This window comes from Mirounga angustirostris, unplaced genomic scaffold, assembly GCF_029215605.1.
Source record: "Mirounga angustirostris isolate CCGP_5_RB_7025 unplaced genomic scaffold, mMirAng1.0.hap1 SCAF_13, whole genome shotgun sequence".
In the NCBI taxonomy this organism is placed as follows: Eukaryota; Metazoa; Chordata; class Mammalia; order Carnivora; family Phocidae; genus Mirounga; species Mirounga angustirostris.
This window is the reverse complement of record NW_026991721.1, coordinates 4,713,110-4,730,213: the sequence shown is the minus strand read 5'-3', so window position 1 is coordinate 4,730,213 and position 17,104 is coordinate 4,713,110. Positions and strand designations below refer to the sequence as shown.

The 17,104-nt window shown below is 47.5% G+C and overlaps 1 protein-coding gene and 1 pseudogene across 17 annotated transcripts in view; one reads left to right on the top strand and one right to left on the bottom strand.

Moving 5' to 3' along the window:
- Positions 1-3,306: 3,306 nt before the first annotated feature.
- The window catches only part of PPP6R3 (protein phosphatase 6 regulatory subunit 3), a 139,016-nt gene continuing 125,218 nt past the window's right edge, over positions 3,307-17,104 (top strand). For 14 of the 17 annotated variants that reach the window (XR_010406768.1, XR_010406769.1, XR_010406767.1 and 11 more), the window contains exon 1: positions 3,307-3,459. The gene's annotated coding sequence lies outside the window, so the exon portion shown is untranslated. Of the gene's footprint in view, positions 3,460-3,805; positions 4,160-17,104 lie in introns of those variants that run through there. The other 3 variants (XR_010406761.1, XR_010406763.1, XR_010406762.1) reach the window with 3 other exon arrangements.
- Positions 13,906-14,495, bottom strand: LOC123857930 (large ribosomal subunit protein uL29-like; annotated as a pseudogene).

Here is a 17,104-nt window from a genome sequence, read left to right as displayed (position 1 = left end):
GATCCCAGGACCCTGGGATCATGAGCTGAGCCGAAGGCAGATGCTTAACTGACTGAGCCACCCAGGCACCCCTGGATTGAAATTTTATTTTATTTATTTATTTATTTATTTATTTTAGATTTTATTTATTTATTTGACAGAGAGAGAGAGAGAGAGAGAGCACAAGTAGGCAGAGAGGGAGAGGGAGAAGCAGACTCTCCACTGAGCAGGGAGCCCGACGTGGGGCTTGATCCCAGGACTCTGGGATCATGACCCGAGCCGAAGGCAGCCGCCTAAATGACCGAGCCACCCAGGCGCCACTGGATTGAAATTTTAAACATTAAAAATTAAGCCATGAAAGGATTAGAGGGGAAAGGGGAAGATGGTGATCCATGAACTCTAGAAGTTTTAGGATGCTTAGACCAATGCAAAGGTTGAGTCCCTCTCCTGCTTAAAGCCTGTCAATGGCTCTCTAGGGCTCTCAGGGAGATAGACTGAGCTCAAATACCTCCTCTTCCCCCAGGAAGTCCTCCCTGACTTCAGCCCTTCCAGTTGGGTTAGCTCATCATAATTGGAGACTTCTGGGGCCCACTTATATTGGGCGAGGTACTGCATTATTTCATTTAATTATAGTCCACATGTCCCTGTGACCCTCCTCAGAGTCTGGGATGGAAGAGCCTGAAGCATGTACTGGCAAGTTCTCCGATGATGAATGAGTAAAGGGATCTGTGTGTGTGGCTGGGCTCTCCCCAGGCTCCCAGGAGGGCAGGTCCCAAGCCCTTGCCCAGCCTCCCTCTCAGGCACCACGCTGTCCAGGGGTTTCCTGCAGCCTCTCCCCTCCTCCCTGGTCTAGCTCCTGGGACCCGCCCCTCTGCATGTTGTAACACCGCCTTGCTGCCCTTGCTCTAATCTGTCCTTTCCCAAATGTGGCCAGCCCTGAACACGCCCCTGTCTTACTCAGAAGTTTTTCCTGGCCCTCCCTCTCTGAGCATGAACCCTAAGTTCCTTTGCTTATCCTCCAATGCCTCCATGAGTCCCTCTCATTCTCCTCTCCCAGACCTCGTTCACCCCCATTGGATCCTCTGACAACTGTGCATTCTGCACCATCCTTCCGCAGTTCTCTGCCAGGCCGACCTGCTCCCCACCCCCAGGATATCTGTGTATTTGTCCTTCCCTTAACCCTCTGCACCAGCACACCTCCGGAACCCGTTTCAGTCTTGACTGTGTTCCTCACTTGCCGTGTGGCCTTGGGCAAGGCCCCTAGCCGCTCTGAGCAACAGGATCGATGGGAATAGTATCTGCCCTTGGGTGCTACCTCCCTAGAGGTCCAGCACCCTTCAGGGCATGGACATAGGTCAGTAGGTATTATCAGCACTCTACAGATAAAGCCTGGAGAGTCAGAGAGGTTAGCTCACCCAGCCAAGCTTACTCAGCTAATACGGGCCACACCTGGTGTCTGAATGCTGCCTGGGTTTCTGTTAACTAATCTGTAAAATGGGGATGATAATACTGTACTGTCTGGAGCTACCAGCCACAAAGTCTTTCTAGAGAGTCTGTCTCAGTCTCTGCTGAAGGGGTGAGCTGGGCGAGGGGCACATTTGCACCAGAGGCCCAGCTTCCCATGCACTGGGGTTGACTCAGCTCCATTAGGTTTCATTCTCCCTGCTGTTTGGCATGGGGATTCAGAGAGCCTGAGCCAGTGAGATGGAGGGAGCTCGGGCCAGCTGGGATGAGGATGAGCAGGCGCAAAGGATGGGGGTATGGGTGCAGAAAGGTGCTGAACATCTGGAAGGCAAGCCGGTGGCCAACTCCACTGGTCCTGCCCTCCCTACCCCCAGTGGCCAAGCTATGTCACTTTTCTCAGGAAGCAGCTTGGGGAAGCCCCACAGGAACCAGGCCCTGCTTTCCTTGAGCTGGAGTGGCCATCCCTGACCAAGCCAGCACCACCGGAGTGAGCTGCCCTACAGACTACAAGAGACCACCAACCTCCCTGCATGGAGCCCCCATTATGACTCCAGGCCTGGTGCCTAAGTGCAGTCTGGGCATTGAGGATTGTTGGTTTCTCCTGGGCATGGGGGCACTGTCCCCAAGACCCTGCACCATGGCGGCCACCTCTACCACCTCCACTCCCCGCCACGTCCCTCTCTCACCACAACCCAACCACGCCCCTGCCTCCCCAGCGCTCCAAAGCTCGGCCTTGGCGTCTCTGGTCTCTCTACCTGCCACCTGGACCCAGGAGCCCACGGCCCTGTCTTCCCCGTTCGTGGGTTGAAATGCCACCTGCCCAGGAGGGGCCCCCAACCACAGCCGGCAGCGCAAGCCTCCCCGAGCGCACGCACACCGGCGGGTGGGCGATGCTGCGTTCTGCCGAACTCGGGCTGGGTTCCACCCGACCCTCACCTGGCCTGCGCTTCTCAGCCTTGCTGCCAACCTCCGCTCTCCCGTCGATTTACTCAGGACTCGGGGCGGCGCTTCGCATCTACTTAGAAGTGAGCCAGGTTTTTGGAAGGCGCCTGCAATGGGCCAAGGTGGGCTACTCTTCGGTGTCCCGGCCCAGCCCTCCCGGGGAGCATTTCGGAAGAGGCTCCGGTGTAAATCCTTCTGTAAGACAAAAGGAACGCCACCGCCCGCGTATTTCCCTGCGGCGGGGATAGACGCACCACTGGGGGTACCAGCCCCTCGCGGGGACCCCAGTCCTGACACAGACCGATCCTCACCTTGACCCCAACTCCTGGCACAGCCACCACTTACGGGTAAAGGGACCAGGACTGACGATCCCCGCCCCCCCATAAAATTCATCCGTGGAGAATGCGGGCATCGATCCCGCTACCTCTCACATGCTAAGCGAGCGCTCTACCATTTGAGCTAATTCCCCAGCTCGGGGCGTGCTCGGCCGCCCGAACATATTGTGGCTCACGTCATCACGGGTCTCCTCCGGACCCTCCGACCCGCCCGCCCGTCTCGCTACCCCATTGGTTCCCTTTCCGCTCCCAGCTCCACGGCCAGGATTGGTTTGGCTCCCTTTAGTTTTAAAAAGCATTGGCTATCGGATTGGTGGTGCAAAGCGTCCGTCAAACGGGCCCTGCTGTTGCTACGGCGTAGGGGGACCCAGCCAGGTTTCTCCGGGTTTCTGATTTGTTTCTCCAGACTCCGGGGTCCTAGAGGTTCCGGATCCGTCAAGTCCATGGGAAAAGAAGGCTCCCCTCGCGCTTGACCGACGGGGCCAGGGAGCCAATCGGAGTGGGCGCAACCGGGCCGCTGGGCGATCCAATAGGTTGCAGGGGGCGGGAGAGGAAGGCCAATGAGCGCGGGTCCGGGGGCGGAGATAGAGCCGCGATTGGCTGCGAGGCGGCCGGAGGGAGGGTGGGGGGAACTCAAGGCCTGCTTGATACGTCCGCCATTTTGGGCGCTTCGCTGATGGTGTCGGTGAGCGCGTTTCCCGCCTGAGCGCAACTAGCGGCGGGTCGCGGGCACCTCCAGGTAATGGGGGCGGGGGGGCGGCGGAGCGGGCCGCGGCGCGGGGTGCGCGGGGCGCGCGGCGCGCGGACGGCGACGGCGAGGCCCCTCTGCCCGGCCTCGGCGGCGCGGGGAGGGAGCGTCCCGGCCCCCTCCCCTCCCCTCCCCCCCGGAATTCGCCGCTCGGCGGCCGGGAGGCGCGGCGGCCAGGCTCCCCGGCCGGTCCCCGCCCGCGCCTGTCAGCCGCCTGCCCGCCCGCCGCGGGCCGCGGGGGGCTGCGCCGGGCCGGGCGCCGGGCCGGGCTGCGGGCCGGCGGCGAACTTTGCGCCCGGGGTGACGTCCGCGGCCTTCCGCGGCGGCGGCGGGCGGGGCGCGCCCCTAACCCGGACGGGCCCCGTTCCGCTGCGGCCCCGCCGCCCGCCCCGAGCGCCGCCCGCCCGGGAGAACTTCTCTGGGCGCGGGCCCGGGAGCGTGTCAAGTTGAGGCGGCAGCTCGCCGTGGGCTCGCGAAGGCCATTGTTGGGACTCCGCTCTGCGGGAAACAAGTTCTGTGGGTTTCTGCGCTTTCGCCGCAGAGCCGTCGGCCTACGCAGAACCCGGCGCGGAGTATTGAAGTAGCCTTCCGAGCGTTTTTTAAGTCCGGTGTTGTGACTCGGATGTCGACCTGGTCGCGAACGCCTCCCTGCGAAGATGAGCGAGGGGGGTGGTCCTTCGAGAGGCTGGAGGTACCTCCCTCTTAAAGAAGCCCGTTCGCCGTTAAGTTGGAGGGGTTTCCTCCCAGACCCTGCGTGCGCCCATCACCAGGTGGACTTTGGGTTGTAGGTGCGCGGAGCGAGTCCTCGGACGTATCCCCCTGTCCTGACGTTTCAGCCTCAGGCTTTGTGTAGTTTTCCCGGTACTTACCGTTTCCTCCGTGGGTCGGCTAGAGCTTTGTTTATGTTTTGCTTCTGTGGGAGGGACACTCGGTGGTGGTTTTCCTTTCGTCCCCACAGCACTTGTTTATGTGGATATTGTCCCACCTTGTAACAGTGTGACGTTTACTCTGATTTTGCCCTCAAGGTCATGGGGCAGGTAGGCAGCAAGTGGGAAAGGGACTCGGGATTTCCAGCCGCTGGAGTGAGTGTCTCCTAAGTGGTGGTGGTTCCGCTTTCTTTACTGTGAAGTTAGATTGCTGGGTTCAGGTCTTGGCTCCACCACTTTGTAGCTCTGTGACCTTGGACAAGTTACTGCACCTCTCTGCTTTCCCTGTAATGTGACAATAATAATAGTGTCTGCCTCATAAGTGTGTCGGGAGTAAATGGACTAGAAACGGTGCCTGGCATGTGTAGTCAGCTTAGTGCAATTAGTGGCTATTACTACTAATTTAAATTTGATTTGTAAATATTTAGATTACCGTTTGGAAGTCAAATGAGTGTTCAGGTGACTTGGTGACTGTCTTTAGAAAGCTCTGTGTGTTTAACAGTCAGTTCTGAGAAAATGAACTGGAAGTTATTTTAAGTTTTTCAGGAGAGGGGTGGTTGAAGATTCATTAAATCACACATGTTTTGTGGAGCAATAAATTAGTGGTGGTACCTCAGAATGTTTCCTCTAAGAGGTGGTTAAATGAAGAAAAGTCCATCAAGAGCTCTGGTCAGATTCTGCTCTTACTTCCCTTGGGATAAACTAGGTCCTGAGTGTGTTTGGTCCCCGTTATCAATTCCAAGGTTTCTCAGTGTACTCCTGGGTTATTGAGGTTTGAAAGGTTGCTGTGTATTGAGATACACTTCAGTGAACCTAGTTTGGGAGATAACTGTTGTGCATGGATGCTTTAGAAGCTGTCTGGCCTTTCACTGTGTCTGACTGGGGAGTCTAGAGTATCTAACAAAATGCCATCGACTCAGTCATACATATACTCACAATCTTTTAATTCCTGCCCTATGCTCTTTTCCCTGGTACTCTTGAAATCATGCTTGCCTGTCCCTTGGTATTATTGCTTGGGACCTGGCTTGCTTTAATTGCACTGGGGAAATGTTTTTCTGCAGTTTTGAGTAGAGGTGAGCATCCTGCTGGTGTAACTTAAGGAGATGAAGAAGATTGTTTTGGATCAGAAAACTTTAGCTTTTGTGTAAAGTAAAAACAAAAACTTGTAAAACTTGTAAAAACAAAAACTTGCTAGTTTGAATTAGCTGCTTGAGAATATGAGAATCATACCATAGCTGGACAGAAAATGAATGGTAAAATTAAGATTTGACAGGGTGAGGTTCATTTCTTTAAGATAATTTGTGTATCAGGTACAAAGGTATGTGCTTATTACAGGCAAAAATCTCCCCCCACCCCAAGTTTGTATTTAAATTCCACGTAGTTGCCATACAAGAATCTCTCCCTTAAAACAGTATTTGTCAGGATCGGTATTTAGTTTGTTGCTATCATGAACTTGTGTCTTGCAGTTTTATATTTTGGATATTTGAGAGGCAGCATGAGTGTATATTGGTCTAAAATTTTACAGTGTTTTTTTAATACCCCTAAGATGAGTACATGATCGTGACAATGAAGTTCTTCTAATCATCTGCTCACCTAAAACTCAGCATTGAGTTTATTTCATAAAAAGCACAAGAAGCTGTGGTTTGCTCCTCATAAGTCAATATCTGAGTCCCCATGTGGGCTGAGTAGTTTGTTAGCTACTTTTCTTAAGTGCGATGGACTGAAAAAATAGGCCTGGGCTCTTGGCTTTAAGCAGCTTTATTTCTTTTTTTCCCTTAAGAGAACCTCAAGTAATTGGTTTTTTATTTGCTCTAGATAAATGTTTCTCAATTGGGGGGTGATTTGCCCCCAAAGAAACATTTGGCAATGTCTGGAGACATTTTTGCTTGTCATACCTGTAGGGGTGGGCAGTATGCATCCTGGCTTCTAGAGGGTAGAGACCAGGGATGCTGCTAAGCATCCTGTAATGCGCAGGATAGCTCCCTAAATTATCCAGCCCCAAATATTAATAGTGCAGAAATTGAGAAACCCTGTTCTAGATAGATGCTACACTGGCATGCATTAGAATCATTTGGGACATCTTTAAGACCGTGGATGATGGACCCCACCTCTGGAAATTTGTGATGGTTTTGAGAATGTATTTTTAGAAAGCTCCCCAGCCAATACAGAAGTGCAGCAAGGTTTTGGAACTGCTGCTCAAGACCATGTATATTAATGACTACTTGTGGGTCAAGGAATCTTTCAGGTGATCTGTGAGCTCTGTCTCTGTGGTCCCTAGATTCTACCTTAGAGATTACTTAGTAGCGGGGAGAGACGGTATACATACATTATTTTCAGGTGCCTGAAGACTGAACTTTAAAAGAATTAATTTTATATAATTTAGAAACTTTTTTGCCTTTACCTCATGAAAATATATTACCATATTGTGCTGAAACTTAGCAGCACTCTCGGGTGTTTAGGGTTGTTTGCTCTTACTCCTGATAACTTTATACTGTGATTTTTGAGTTTTATATCCTTTGCTCTCATCCTGTGAATCAGCTGTCAGTTCTGGTTTTTGATGCCAGCTTCATCATTATCTTAAAACCCTTTGTAATGAAGACCTGTTTCAAGAGTTAGCCCTGGGTCCGTTTGCCAGTTCTGCCTTTTGAAGGCGAGACAGGCGTACTCCATGCTTCACATTTAACACAGTGACCCTTGCCTGCTAGTAAAAGAGGGGTTCCTCTGGGCCCTGGACTCTGGCCCAAATGGGCGAGTGTTTTTTCCTCCCTGGGGGTGGAGGGGATGAGGTTTAGTGGTAGAAGGGCAGAGGTCCTTTTCTCACACATACTTACAATTTAGATCGTTTGGTTTATTGAATGAAATAATATTAGTTTAAAAACTATACAAATTTTCAGCAACTGAATGTTAGTATCTGGATACATAAAGGAGAAGATCGTGGAGGCACTTTCTAATCTTTCATCCTGAAATTCAGGTTATGGCTGTTGTTGAGAATGACAAGTGACCCCTCCCCCACCAGCTTCTTCTGATCTTCATTTATTTGACCAGCAAATATAGTAATTGAATCCAGGAACTGTATTAGGGATTCACTCATGAACAGGCACTTAAGGACTTGCAGTCTAGAGGGAGAGGTAGCAGTTATAAAAGGGATGCAGTTTTGGCTGGGAGGCCAGGTAACAGAGCTTGTTGGAATTGTACATAGCGGAAGTAAGGAGGCTCCTCAAGGAGGCCCTACAGGCCTGGGAGGAAAGAGTTTAGGTTTGCTCCTTTGCTGGTTGAGTTTGCCAGAAGTCTCCTACCAAGTAATAAAGTAGTTACACCTTTGTGTCTTACATGTATTAAGCGGTTACTTTGACTTGCTTGGTTTGGTGTGTTTTAGAAAGCAATGCCATTGTTCCTGTGCTGGGAAGCTGTTTTGTAATGACAGATAGGATTGGTCTGTATTGTTTTTTGCTCCATAGATGTTGATTGTCAGTCAGACTGGGAACACTGACAGCTTCCATACTGATCAGAGGCTTGATGTAGGTTCACGCCAAATGTCTTGAGCATCCTTGAAATTGATTGTGCCACCAGTGGGGATGGTTTTGTTTTGTTTTGTTTTGTTTTCCTGCTGCAGTTGGACCTAGGCTGACTGGAGATTTGTTTTTATGGCCTTTTGACTTTTGCTTAGATTTAGTTGCCACAGAAACCCTATTTTCTTCCTCTTACTCCCCATTTATTTATTTTTTTACTTGGAGAAGGGAGATAGTTACTAGTCGGATCAATACGCAGTTTATTTCAGGGTTTGAATGATTATTTATGCACTGCCATCTGGATGCCAGGTAGATCAGCTAGTGAAGAAGCAAGTAAAAGGGAAGGGAACCTTGGCAGTAGTTGAAAGGTTTCTCACCTTAACGGGGACATTTTCATGTCACGGACTTGGCAAAGATCTGGGTTTACTCTGAGCAGAGGTGTTTTTCCTCTTGTCACTTAGAGCTGGCTAGTGTTGACCTGTTTTATAAGTAATAATGAAGACTACATCGTCAACTGTGAATTTATACAAATAAAGTTTGATAGGTTCTGAACATCTTTTTACTGATAGAAAGAAGCTCTGATTTTGTACTTCTTGGTGACTCTGGAGAAAGCTAGGGTTGTATTTGTTCCAAAATTTCTTACGGTGGGACTATATATTGACTTGGAATGGGTTGTGTGCCCCAGAGGTTGACTGCCATGAAATCTGATGACCTAAAGGAAAGATGAATTAAAGATTGTTATTTTGGAACATTAGAAGAACAAAAGAGCTGCAGAAATAGGAGTCTGACTGAATGTTGATTTAGATTTGGAGAAAGCTATTTGGATTGCTCGTTGGAGCCTTGAGTTCCTATACCTGGATATAAATCAACAACAGTGCTGAGGTCAGAGACCTACGTTGGCAGAAGAGAAAGGAAAGCTTACGTGAGAAGGCAAGGCACCTTGAGACTCTAATTAGGGCAAGTAAGCATGTGTGTGTCCTTCCCACTAAGGCACGCTCTGTGGTGGCCTGGTATAGTTCATAGACATTGGCTGGACCTTGGTGAGATCTGGTCTTGTGGTCCATAGATGGGAGATGTGGCAGGAAGAACAGTGAAAAGTACTGAGTTGATTGGCTGTTTTGGGGCTTCCTTTCTTGAGAGTCATGGTCTTGGAGCTGAAACAGACCTTAGAGGTCATTGATTCTTAGAGAAAAATATAGGTCATGCTGGAGAAGCTGACAAATCTCAGTTCCTGGATGATTCCTTAGGGTTTTGGTGGCCCCACTAGACCACAATTTCTAGTGTCATTTATTTCGAGAGTGACATCACAACTGGATCTCACGAGAGTTGAGATTAAATGCTTAACTTCTGAGTTGTTTCCTTTTGGTGGTAGTACTCGTCAGGTTTCTGTCATTGTAGTAGGCGAGGGGATAGTGTCTCCAGTTTTCTTTTGTTTACCTGGAGATACACAGGGTTTCTGTTGCCTCTGGACAATGGGCACAACTCATCTGCCTCTGTTGCCTGCAAGCAAGACCCAGCCCCTTCTGATTAAAGAATGCTCTTTCCACTATGGACCTCTCATCCTCGATTTATTACACCCTTACATGGATTCAACAACTATGCATTTGGCACCTATCATAGGCGTAATGTTTTAAACTAAGGGAGTTTTCACAGACTAATACTGTTCTCTTTCCCCATTCAGAGTATATTGTAGAGGTCAAGAGTACATAAGGATCTAAAATAGCTGGCTTTGAATTCTGGTTCCCACAGTCTTCCAGCTGTGTAATCCTAATATTAGATCACATCTTTGTTCCTTAGTTTCCTTATCTGTGATATGAATATTAAATGTAAACTGATTAGCACAATGCCTAGCACAGAGTAGTAGTAGTAGTAATATTATTACTGTTATTAGTCTTCTTCCTAACAGTAGAAATAAGTACAGAAATGACTCTCATATAAGTTGCAGTGAACGTCCTAAAGAAGCGAAATGGAATATTGAGGGATCTTAGAGAACCTTGCGGTCTGACTAGCTGCTCTGGGGAGGTCCTGGGTGATAGTGATATAGGTTAAGAGAGGTTATGGAATTAGTGTTTATATGCAAGTTGTTTTTTTCTTTCCATATTTGGATCATGTTATATATGCTTTACTTAGGTAAATGTGATAATATTTTCTTACTTTGATGAGAGTAGAGATCATAAATTTGAGGTTTTGCATTTTGCTTTCTAAAATAGTCTTTAAAATCTCTCTTTCTGGCACTTATGACATTATTAAGGTAACTCCATTTGTTTTAGAGTCTCCTATGTTACATAGAATCATATTTTTCAGTGTGCTGTGCTCTTGAAGAAAATTAAGTATGCCTTGAGGGATTAATGCATTTTAACAGATGATTGGATCTTTATTTTTTCTTAACAGATTCCACATTATAACTAGACAACACTTTTCTTTTTTGTTTTTTCTTTAAAATATTTTACTTATTTGAGAGAGAGCAAGCACAAATTGGGGGGTGGGGGGAGTGGGAGAGAGAGAAGCAGGCTCCCTGCTCAGGGAGAGCTTGATCCCAGGTCCCTGAAATCATGACCTGAGCCGAAGGCAGACGCTCAACTGACTGAGCCATCCAGGTGCCCCTGGACAACACTTTTCTGTAGAGGGCCATTTAGTAAATATGTTAGGCTTTGCAGGCTGTGTGATCTCTATAACTACCTGTCATTGTGATATGAAAGCAGCCATAGACAACATGTAAACAAATGAAGGTGGCTGTTAGGGCGCCCGGGTAGCTCAGTGGGTTAAGCATCCGACTCTTGCTTTCGACTCAGGTCATGATCTCAGGGTTGTGAGATCAAGCCCTGCCTCAGGCTCTGCACTGTGCCTGGAGCCTACTTAAGATTCTCTCCCTCTGTCCCTCCTCCCGCCCCACCTCTCTCTCTTCCCTCTCAAAAAAAGAAAGGTGGCTGTCTTCCAGTAAAATTTTATTTACAAAAACAGGGCGGAGTATATAAGTACCAAATAACCAAGTTGTACATTTCAAACGAATATGATATTGTTAATTATAAGTCAATGGAAAAATAATAAAACTATTCTGAAGACCAAGACCTCACTCTCTCTCTCTCTCTCACACACACACACACACACACACACACGCACGCACACGGTGGGCTGGATTTGGTTTGTCCTGCTCTAATCTTTATTTTAATTTGTAATGAGATCCTGTATTCAGAGAGTATATAGCGGCAAGTGTAGGTACTATGTGTTAAAACCAGCAGCTGTGTACCCACTAACCAGCTTAAGAAAGAGAATGTTACCACTGCCTTTGGCTCTCTATCCTGCCTTGCCCTCTTCCTCTTCCTCTCTAGAAGGCAAGCACTGCCCTACATGTATCAATGTTTTGCTTTCTGGTGTTGCCATATGTGAATGTATCCTTATATAATGTAACTTAATTTTTTGCAAGTCTTTAAACTATATAAATAGAATCATTTTATTCTGTGACTCCCCCCTCCCCCACATTGTTTTTGAAATTCCTTTATTCAAATGTTCGAGTACTTATTAAGTCTTAGGCACTGCTGCTGGGTATGTTAGCATGAGTAAAGCAGACAAGTCTCTGCCTTCATGGAGCTTACATTTCAGTGGGGAAAGACCGTTAACAGGTAAGTCAAAGATACAGCAGTAATATGGTGGGTGATGTAGCAGGGAGAAAAGTGAAGCAGGGAAGTGGGTGGCTGGAGGCTGTGTGAAGATTGAAAGGTGGTCAGGGTGGACCTCCCTGAGAAGGGGGCCTTCGAACACAAGGAGGTGCGGGAGGGAGCCCTGTGGCTGCGGGTGGGAGCCCTGCTGGCAGTGCTAAGAAGGGTTGTGCCTGCTGTGTTGAAGGGACACTGGAGAGCCCCGTTGGCTGGAGCGGGAGAGCCCAAGGGAGAGTGGCAGGAGGTGATGCCAGAGGGGGTAGCGGTGGTCCTTGGGAGCCAGTCACACAGGCCATTGTTAAGGATTTTATCTTTTTCTCTGAGTGAGATGGGAAGTCATTATAGTGTTTTGAGCAGAAGTGTGACATGAGATCTGATCTCTTGTTTTCGGAAGGACCCCCTGAAGCTGTCAGGATAGCTGTCCCTGTGCTGCCACAGGATTCAGCAGAGCAGTGATGGCAGCTCAGGCTGAGGGGCACAGGGTGGCCGTGAGAAGTGGTTGGGTTCTGGATGCATCTTGAAGGCAGAGCTGACAGGGTTTGGGGACAGATTGAATGTGGGCGTGAGAGCAGAGTGAAGGATGGTACTGGGGGCTTTGCTTGCAGTGGGAGTTGTCATCTGTGAAGAAAGGGAAGACTATGGGAGGTGTGGGTTGTGGACGTCACATCAAGAGTTGGGTTAAGCTTGGACATGGGGAGTTTATGGAGCTTTTAGAGAGCCAGCCAGACACATGCCGGATTAAGGTGTCTGGAGTTGAGGGGAGAGGTCTGGGCTGAAGCTGGAAATGTGTGAGGCTTCAGTGTTAGGATGACCCTTGAGCGCCCTGAGGTGGAATGGGGGCACTGAGGAATGAGGACTGAGTCAGCAGGGACAACAGGGAAGGGCCTCCTCTGAGGTAGAGGAGGACCAGGCTAACAGGTTGTCTGTGAAGCCAAGGAGAGTGTCATAGAGGAGGGAGGGAGAACCTGTGCCCACTGCTACTGCCCTCAGGTCAAGTAAAAAGAGGGCCAAGGCTTGTTGGGCGGCTTTGGCAGCGTAGAAGCTGCTGACAGCCTTGACCAGAGCAGTGCCCACATGGTGGTGCTCGAGAAGCCTGGGGAGGGAGGGTTCACAGAGGATGGAAGGAAGAGGACAGCAGGTAAAGTTCTTTCATGGGCATGTGCCATGACACTGAAGGGAGATTTGGGACCCTTGAGCAGGTTTTGTTGGGATGGGAGAAATTACAGCATTTTGGTAACTGTGGTAGGAGATGATTCCTTACAGAGTGAGCAACCCAGTGAAGCGGGAGGTGGACACGAGCTGGAGCCATGCTCCTGAGAAGGCCTCAGGGAATGGGCCGAGAGCCCGTGGGCTCCTCCTTGCTGAGAGTTGGGAGAGCAGGATCGGGGAGCTGGGGTAGTGGGAGCGTATGGACATTCTCCTCTTTCTTTTTCTCTCCTGGTGAAATAGGGAGAAGTTAGCAGCAGTCAGTGAAAATTAGGGTGAGTGGGGGCTGGTGGGCAAGGGGAGAGAGGGGAAGGTATGGAAGTCTGTGGGAAAGTAAGACTGAATGGGTCAGCACCACAAAGAGGCCGACCTGAGGGGAGTGATCCTGAGTTTAAAGTGAAAACAAACCGCACTTGTTTTACGCTGTGCCACAGTGGTGTTGGGGTTGTGGTTTTCCTGGACCGTAAGTGGCAAAGCAAGAGAAGGTCGGGGAAGTGATTGTAATGGTGGCGGGGACATGGAATTGCAGCTGGGAAGGGAGGGTGTGTAGACGGGGAGGTTTGACCATAGTGGTGCATGTAGCTGTACTTCATTCCTTTTCACTTGTGTTCTGTTTCAGACTGGGTGTATCTCATTTAATCTTTGTTCAGTTATTGGAGGATAGGATTGTTTCCAGTAAAGAAACAGTGCTGCTTTGAACAAATGCAGAAACATTTCTCCAGGGTATAGAGGGAGGAGGGTCAGAGGGAGAAGCAGACTCCCCGCCGAGCAGGGAGCCCGATGCGGGACTCGATCCCGGGACTCGATCCCGGGACTCCAGGATCATGACCTGAGCCGAAGGCAGTCGCTTAACCAACTGAGCCACCCAGGCGCCCCTGTATCAGGGTTTTAATTTCTCCATGTCCTTGCCAACATGTATTATTTTCCTTTAAAAAAATTAATAGTCATCTAGTGGGTGTGGATCGTGGTATCTCATTGTGGCTTTGATTTGCCTTTTCTTAATGACTAGTGCTGTTGGACATCTCTTCCTGTGCTCATTGGCTGTATGTCCTTAGAGGAAAGTCTCTTCAAATTCTTTGCCCATTTTTATTTATTTTTATTTATTTTTGCATAGTTATAATGTTTTCTCTATTTACGAAGTTAAGCATCTTTTTGGTATTTGGATTTCCACTTCTCTGAAATGCCTGCTTGTGTGGCCCCCCTCCCCCCCGGAGTTGTTTGGTTTATCTTATTTGTAGGAATTTGGTTTTTTTCCTCTCTCTCTCTCTTTTTTTTTTTTTTTTTTCCCCAGTTTGTCTGTGTTTTATTGACGCCAGTGCTCAGGCTTTGACCGCGTACTTGTTGCAGCGGGTACAGCCGCTCCTTCTGCTGCTGCTGCTTGGTCTTCAGGTTCTCCTCGTGCTTGTTCAGCCGGCGGCGCGTGGCATGTGTCTTCTTGGGTCGCAGATCCAGGGGCTTGTACTTCTTACCCTTGTAGAATTTCCTGAGGTTCTCTTTCTGCGTCTGGTTGATGACTGTGAGAACACGGGCAATGGATTTGTGAACAACTCGGATCTTGGAGAGCTTGGAAGCCGCGCCGCCTGTCACTTTGGCGACGCGCAGCTGGGACAGCTCCACCCTTCAGGTCTTCCAGCTGTTTAAGCAGCTCCTCTTTCTTCTTGCCGCGAAGGTCTCGAGCCTTAATCTTGGCCATGTCTGCACAATCCGCCGCTGCTGCCGCCGGAAAGGGGCCCCCCCTTTTTTTTTTAAAGTAAACTTTACGCCCAACGTGGGGCTTGAGCTCATGACCTCGAGATCAAGTGTCGCATGCTCCATGGACTGAGCCAGCCAGGTGCGCTTGTAGGAATTCTGGTATATTCTGATTAATAATCTTTTATTAATTATCTGTGCAAAAAATACTTTCCCCAATATATGACTTGTCTATTTACTGTGTTTATGGGACTTTTAAAAAAGTGTTTATTGAAAGCATGGAATAAAAGGGCAAAAGTAGATCTCCATGTCATCTGATCTTGCCTTTCTGGCCAGGTAGAAGAGGAAACTGACTTTTGGTTTATAGGAAGTTGTCTTTTAAAAATTTTTACAGTTTTTCTCCCTACGAGTTTTACACAGCTTTTGTTAGATTTATTCTTTGGGTATTTTATAGTTTTTGTTGCTGTTTGTAATGATTTTTAAGTTTTCTATTTGCTGCTAAATGGCAGTGCACCTTTATATGCAGCTCTTCTTTTTATTTTTAATAATTTTTTCAAAAGATCTTGTAAAAAAAAGATTTTATTTATTTATTTGGCAGAGAGAGACAGCGAGAGAGGGAACACAAGCGGGGAGAGTGGGAGAGGGAGAACAGGGAGCCCGATGCAGGGCTCGATCCCAGGGCCCTGGGATCATGACCTGAGCCAAAGGCAGATGCTTAACGACTGAGCCACCCAGGTGCCACTCTCTTACATTTTAAAATTACTGACTTGGTTGCTTTAATATTTACAGGATCATTAGAGTCTTTATTTTTCTTGAATCACGTTTGGTAATTTACATTTTCCTAAATTTATTTTGTATTCATTTTCAAATGTATTGGCATAAAATTTTAATTTCTTTTAAATCTGTGTAATTTGGAATTAATCACTAATTTTTAACTTATTAAACAGATGCTTAGGTCTTTAACATTTGGCTTTTTCATATACTTATATGTACATACACTTCTAAGTAAAGTAGTAATTTCCATTTAAATAACACTTTGGCTGCATCTCAGAAGTTTCACTATGTAGAATTTTTATCTTTTAGTTCTGAATATATTCAGATTTTCATTGTGATTTCTTCTTCGACTAAAGAGTTTAGAAAGTAATTGAAAAATTTTGGTGTATTTTTGTCTTAATCTTTGTTATTGATTGCTAACATATATTGTGTTAATAAAATGTGGTCCAGTGTGATTTTGATTTTTTTGAATTTTGCTGAGGCTGTTTTTATTGGTGTCTGGTTTGTGGCAAATTTTTATCCGTATTCAGTGTCTCTGTGCCAGTGTGTTTCTGGTTTTAAGGTGAGGTTTTTCCATAGGTATTAGATGAAATGCATTAATTGAATTCACATTCAAACTAGTATCCTTAACTACTTTTGTCTGCTGTTATGTCACTCAGAGGGGTGTTGTTGAAGTCCCTTGTTCTGATGGGAGACCTGTCACATCTCTGTGGTGCTCTCAGGTTTTGCTTTGTGCCTGTAAGTTTAGAATCGTTCTGTCTCTCTGGGAATACTTTTTTTTTTTAAAGGTTTTATTTATTTATTTGACAAGAGCGAGAGAGGGAACACAAGCAGGGAGAGTGGGAGAAGGAGAAGCAGGCTTCCTGTGGAGCAGGGAGCCCGACACGGGGCTCGATCCCAGGACCCTGGGATCATGACCTGAGCCGAAGGCAGACGCTTGACGACTGAGCCACCCAGGCGCCCCTAAGAATACTTTTCTAGTAAAGTATATTTTGTTAGATATTGGTGTCGCTGTACCAAGTGACTTTTGGTTAATGTTTGCCTGATACTGTTTTTCTGCCCTTTCACTAACAAGCTTTTTATGGCTTTAATGTTTTACATGTGCCTTTTGAAAGCAGCACTAGCTAGATGGCAGTTTTTTAAATTTTCTTTTTTTTTTAAGTAGGCTCCGTGCCCAGTGTGGAGCCCAGCCTGGGGCTTGAATTCAGGACTCCAAGATAAAGACCTGAGCTGAGATCAAGAGTTGAATGCCTAATTGGCTGAGCCACCAAGTGCCCCTAGATTGCATTTTTATAATTTGACTTTATTTTTTTAATATGTTCAGTTAGCCAACATATAAGTACATCATTAGTTTTTGATGTAGTGTTTAACGATTCATTTAGTTGCGTGTAACACCCAGGGCTCATCCAACGTGTGCCCTCCTTATAGTTTGATTATAAACTGATGAGTTAGTCCATTTATGTTAATTGTGATTAAAATACTTGGTTTATTTCTACTGTCTTATTTTCTGCTTTTTAACTTGGCTTTTTTGTTGTTCTTTTTCTTTTCCTATTATTTTTTTTTAAAGGTTTTATTTATTTATTTGACAAAGAGACCGCGAGAGAGGGAACACAAACGGGGAGTGGGAGAGGGAGAAGCAGGCTCCCCGCTGAGCAGGGAGCCCGATGCGGGGCTCGATCCCAGGACCCTGAGATCATGACCCGAGCCAAAGGCAGACGCTTAACGACTGAGCCATACAGGCGCCCCTTGCCTTATGTATTGTGGGATTTTTTTTTCTTCTTCACTCCTGTCCACCCCTTGTGCCCATACCCCATAATATGGAGATGAGACACTGCTCTTCTTGGTAATCTTAAGACATTTCATGTTTAACTTACAG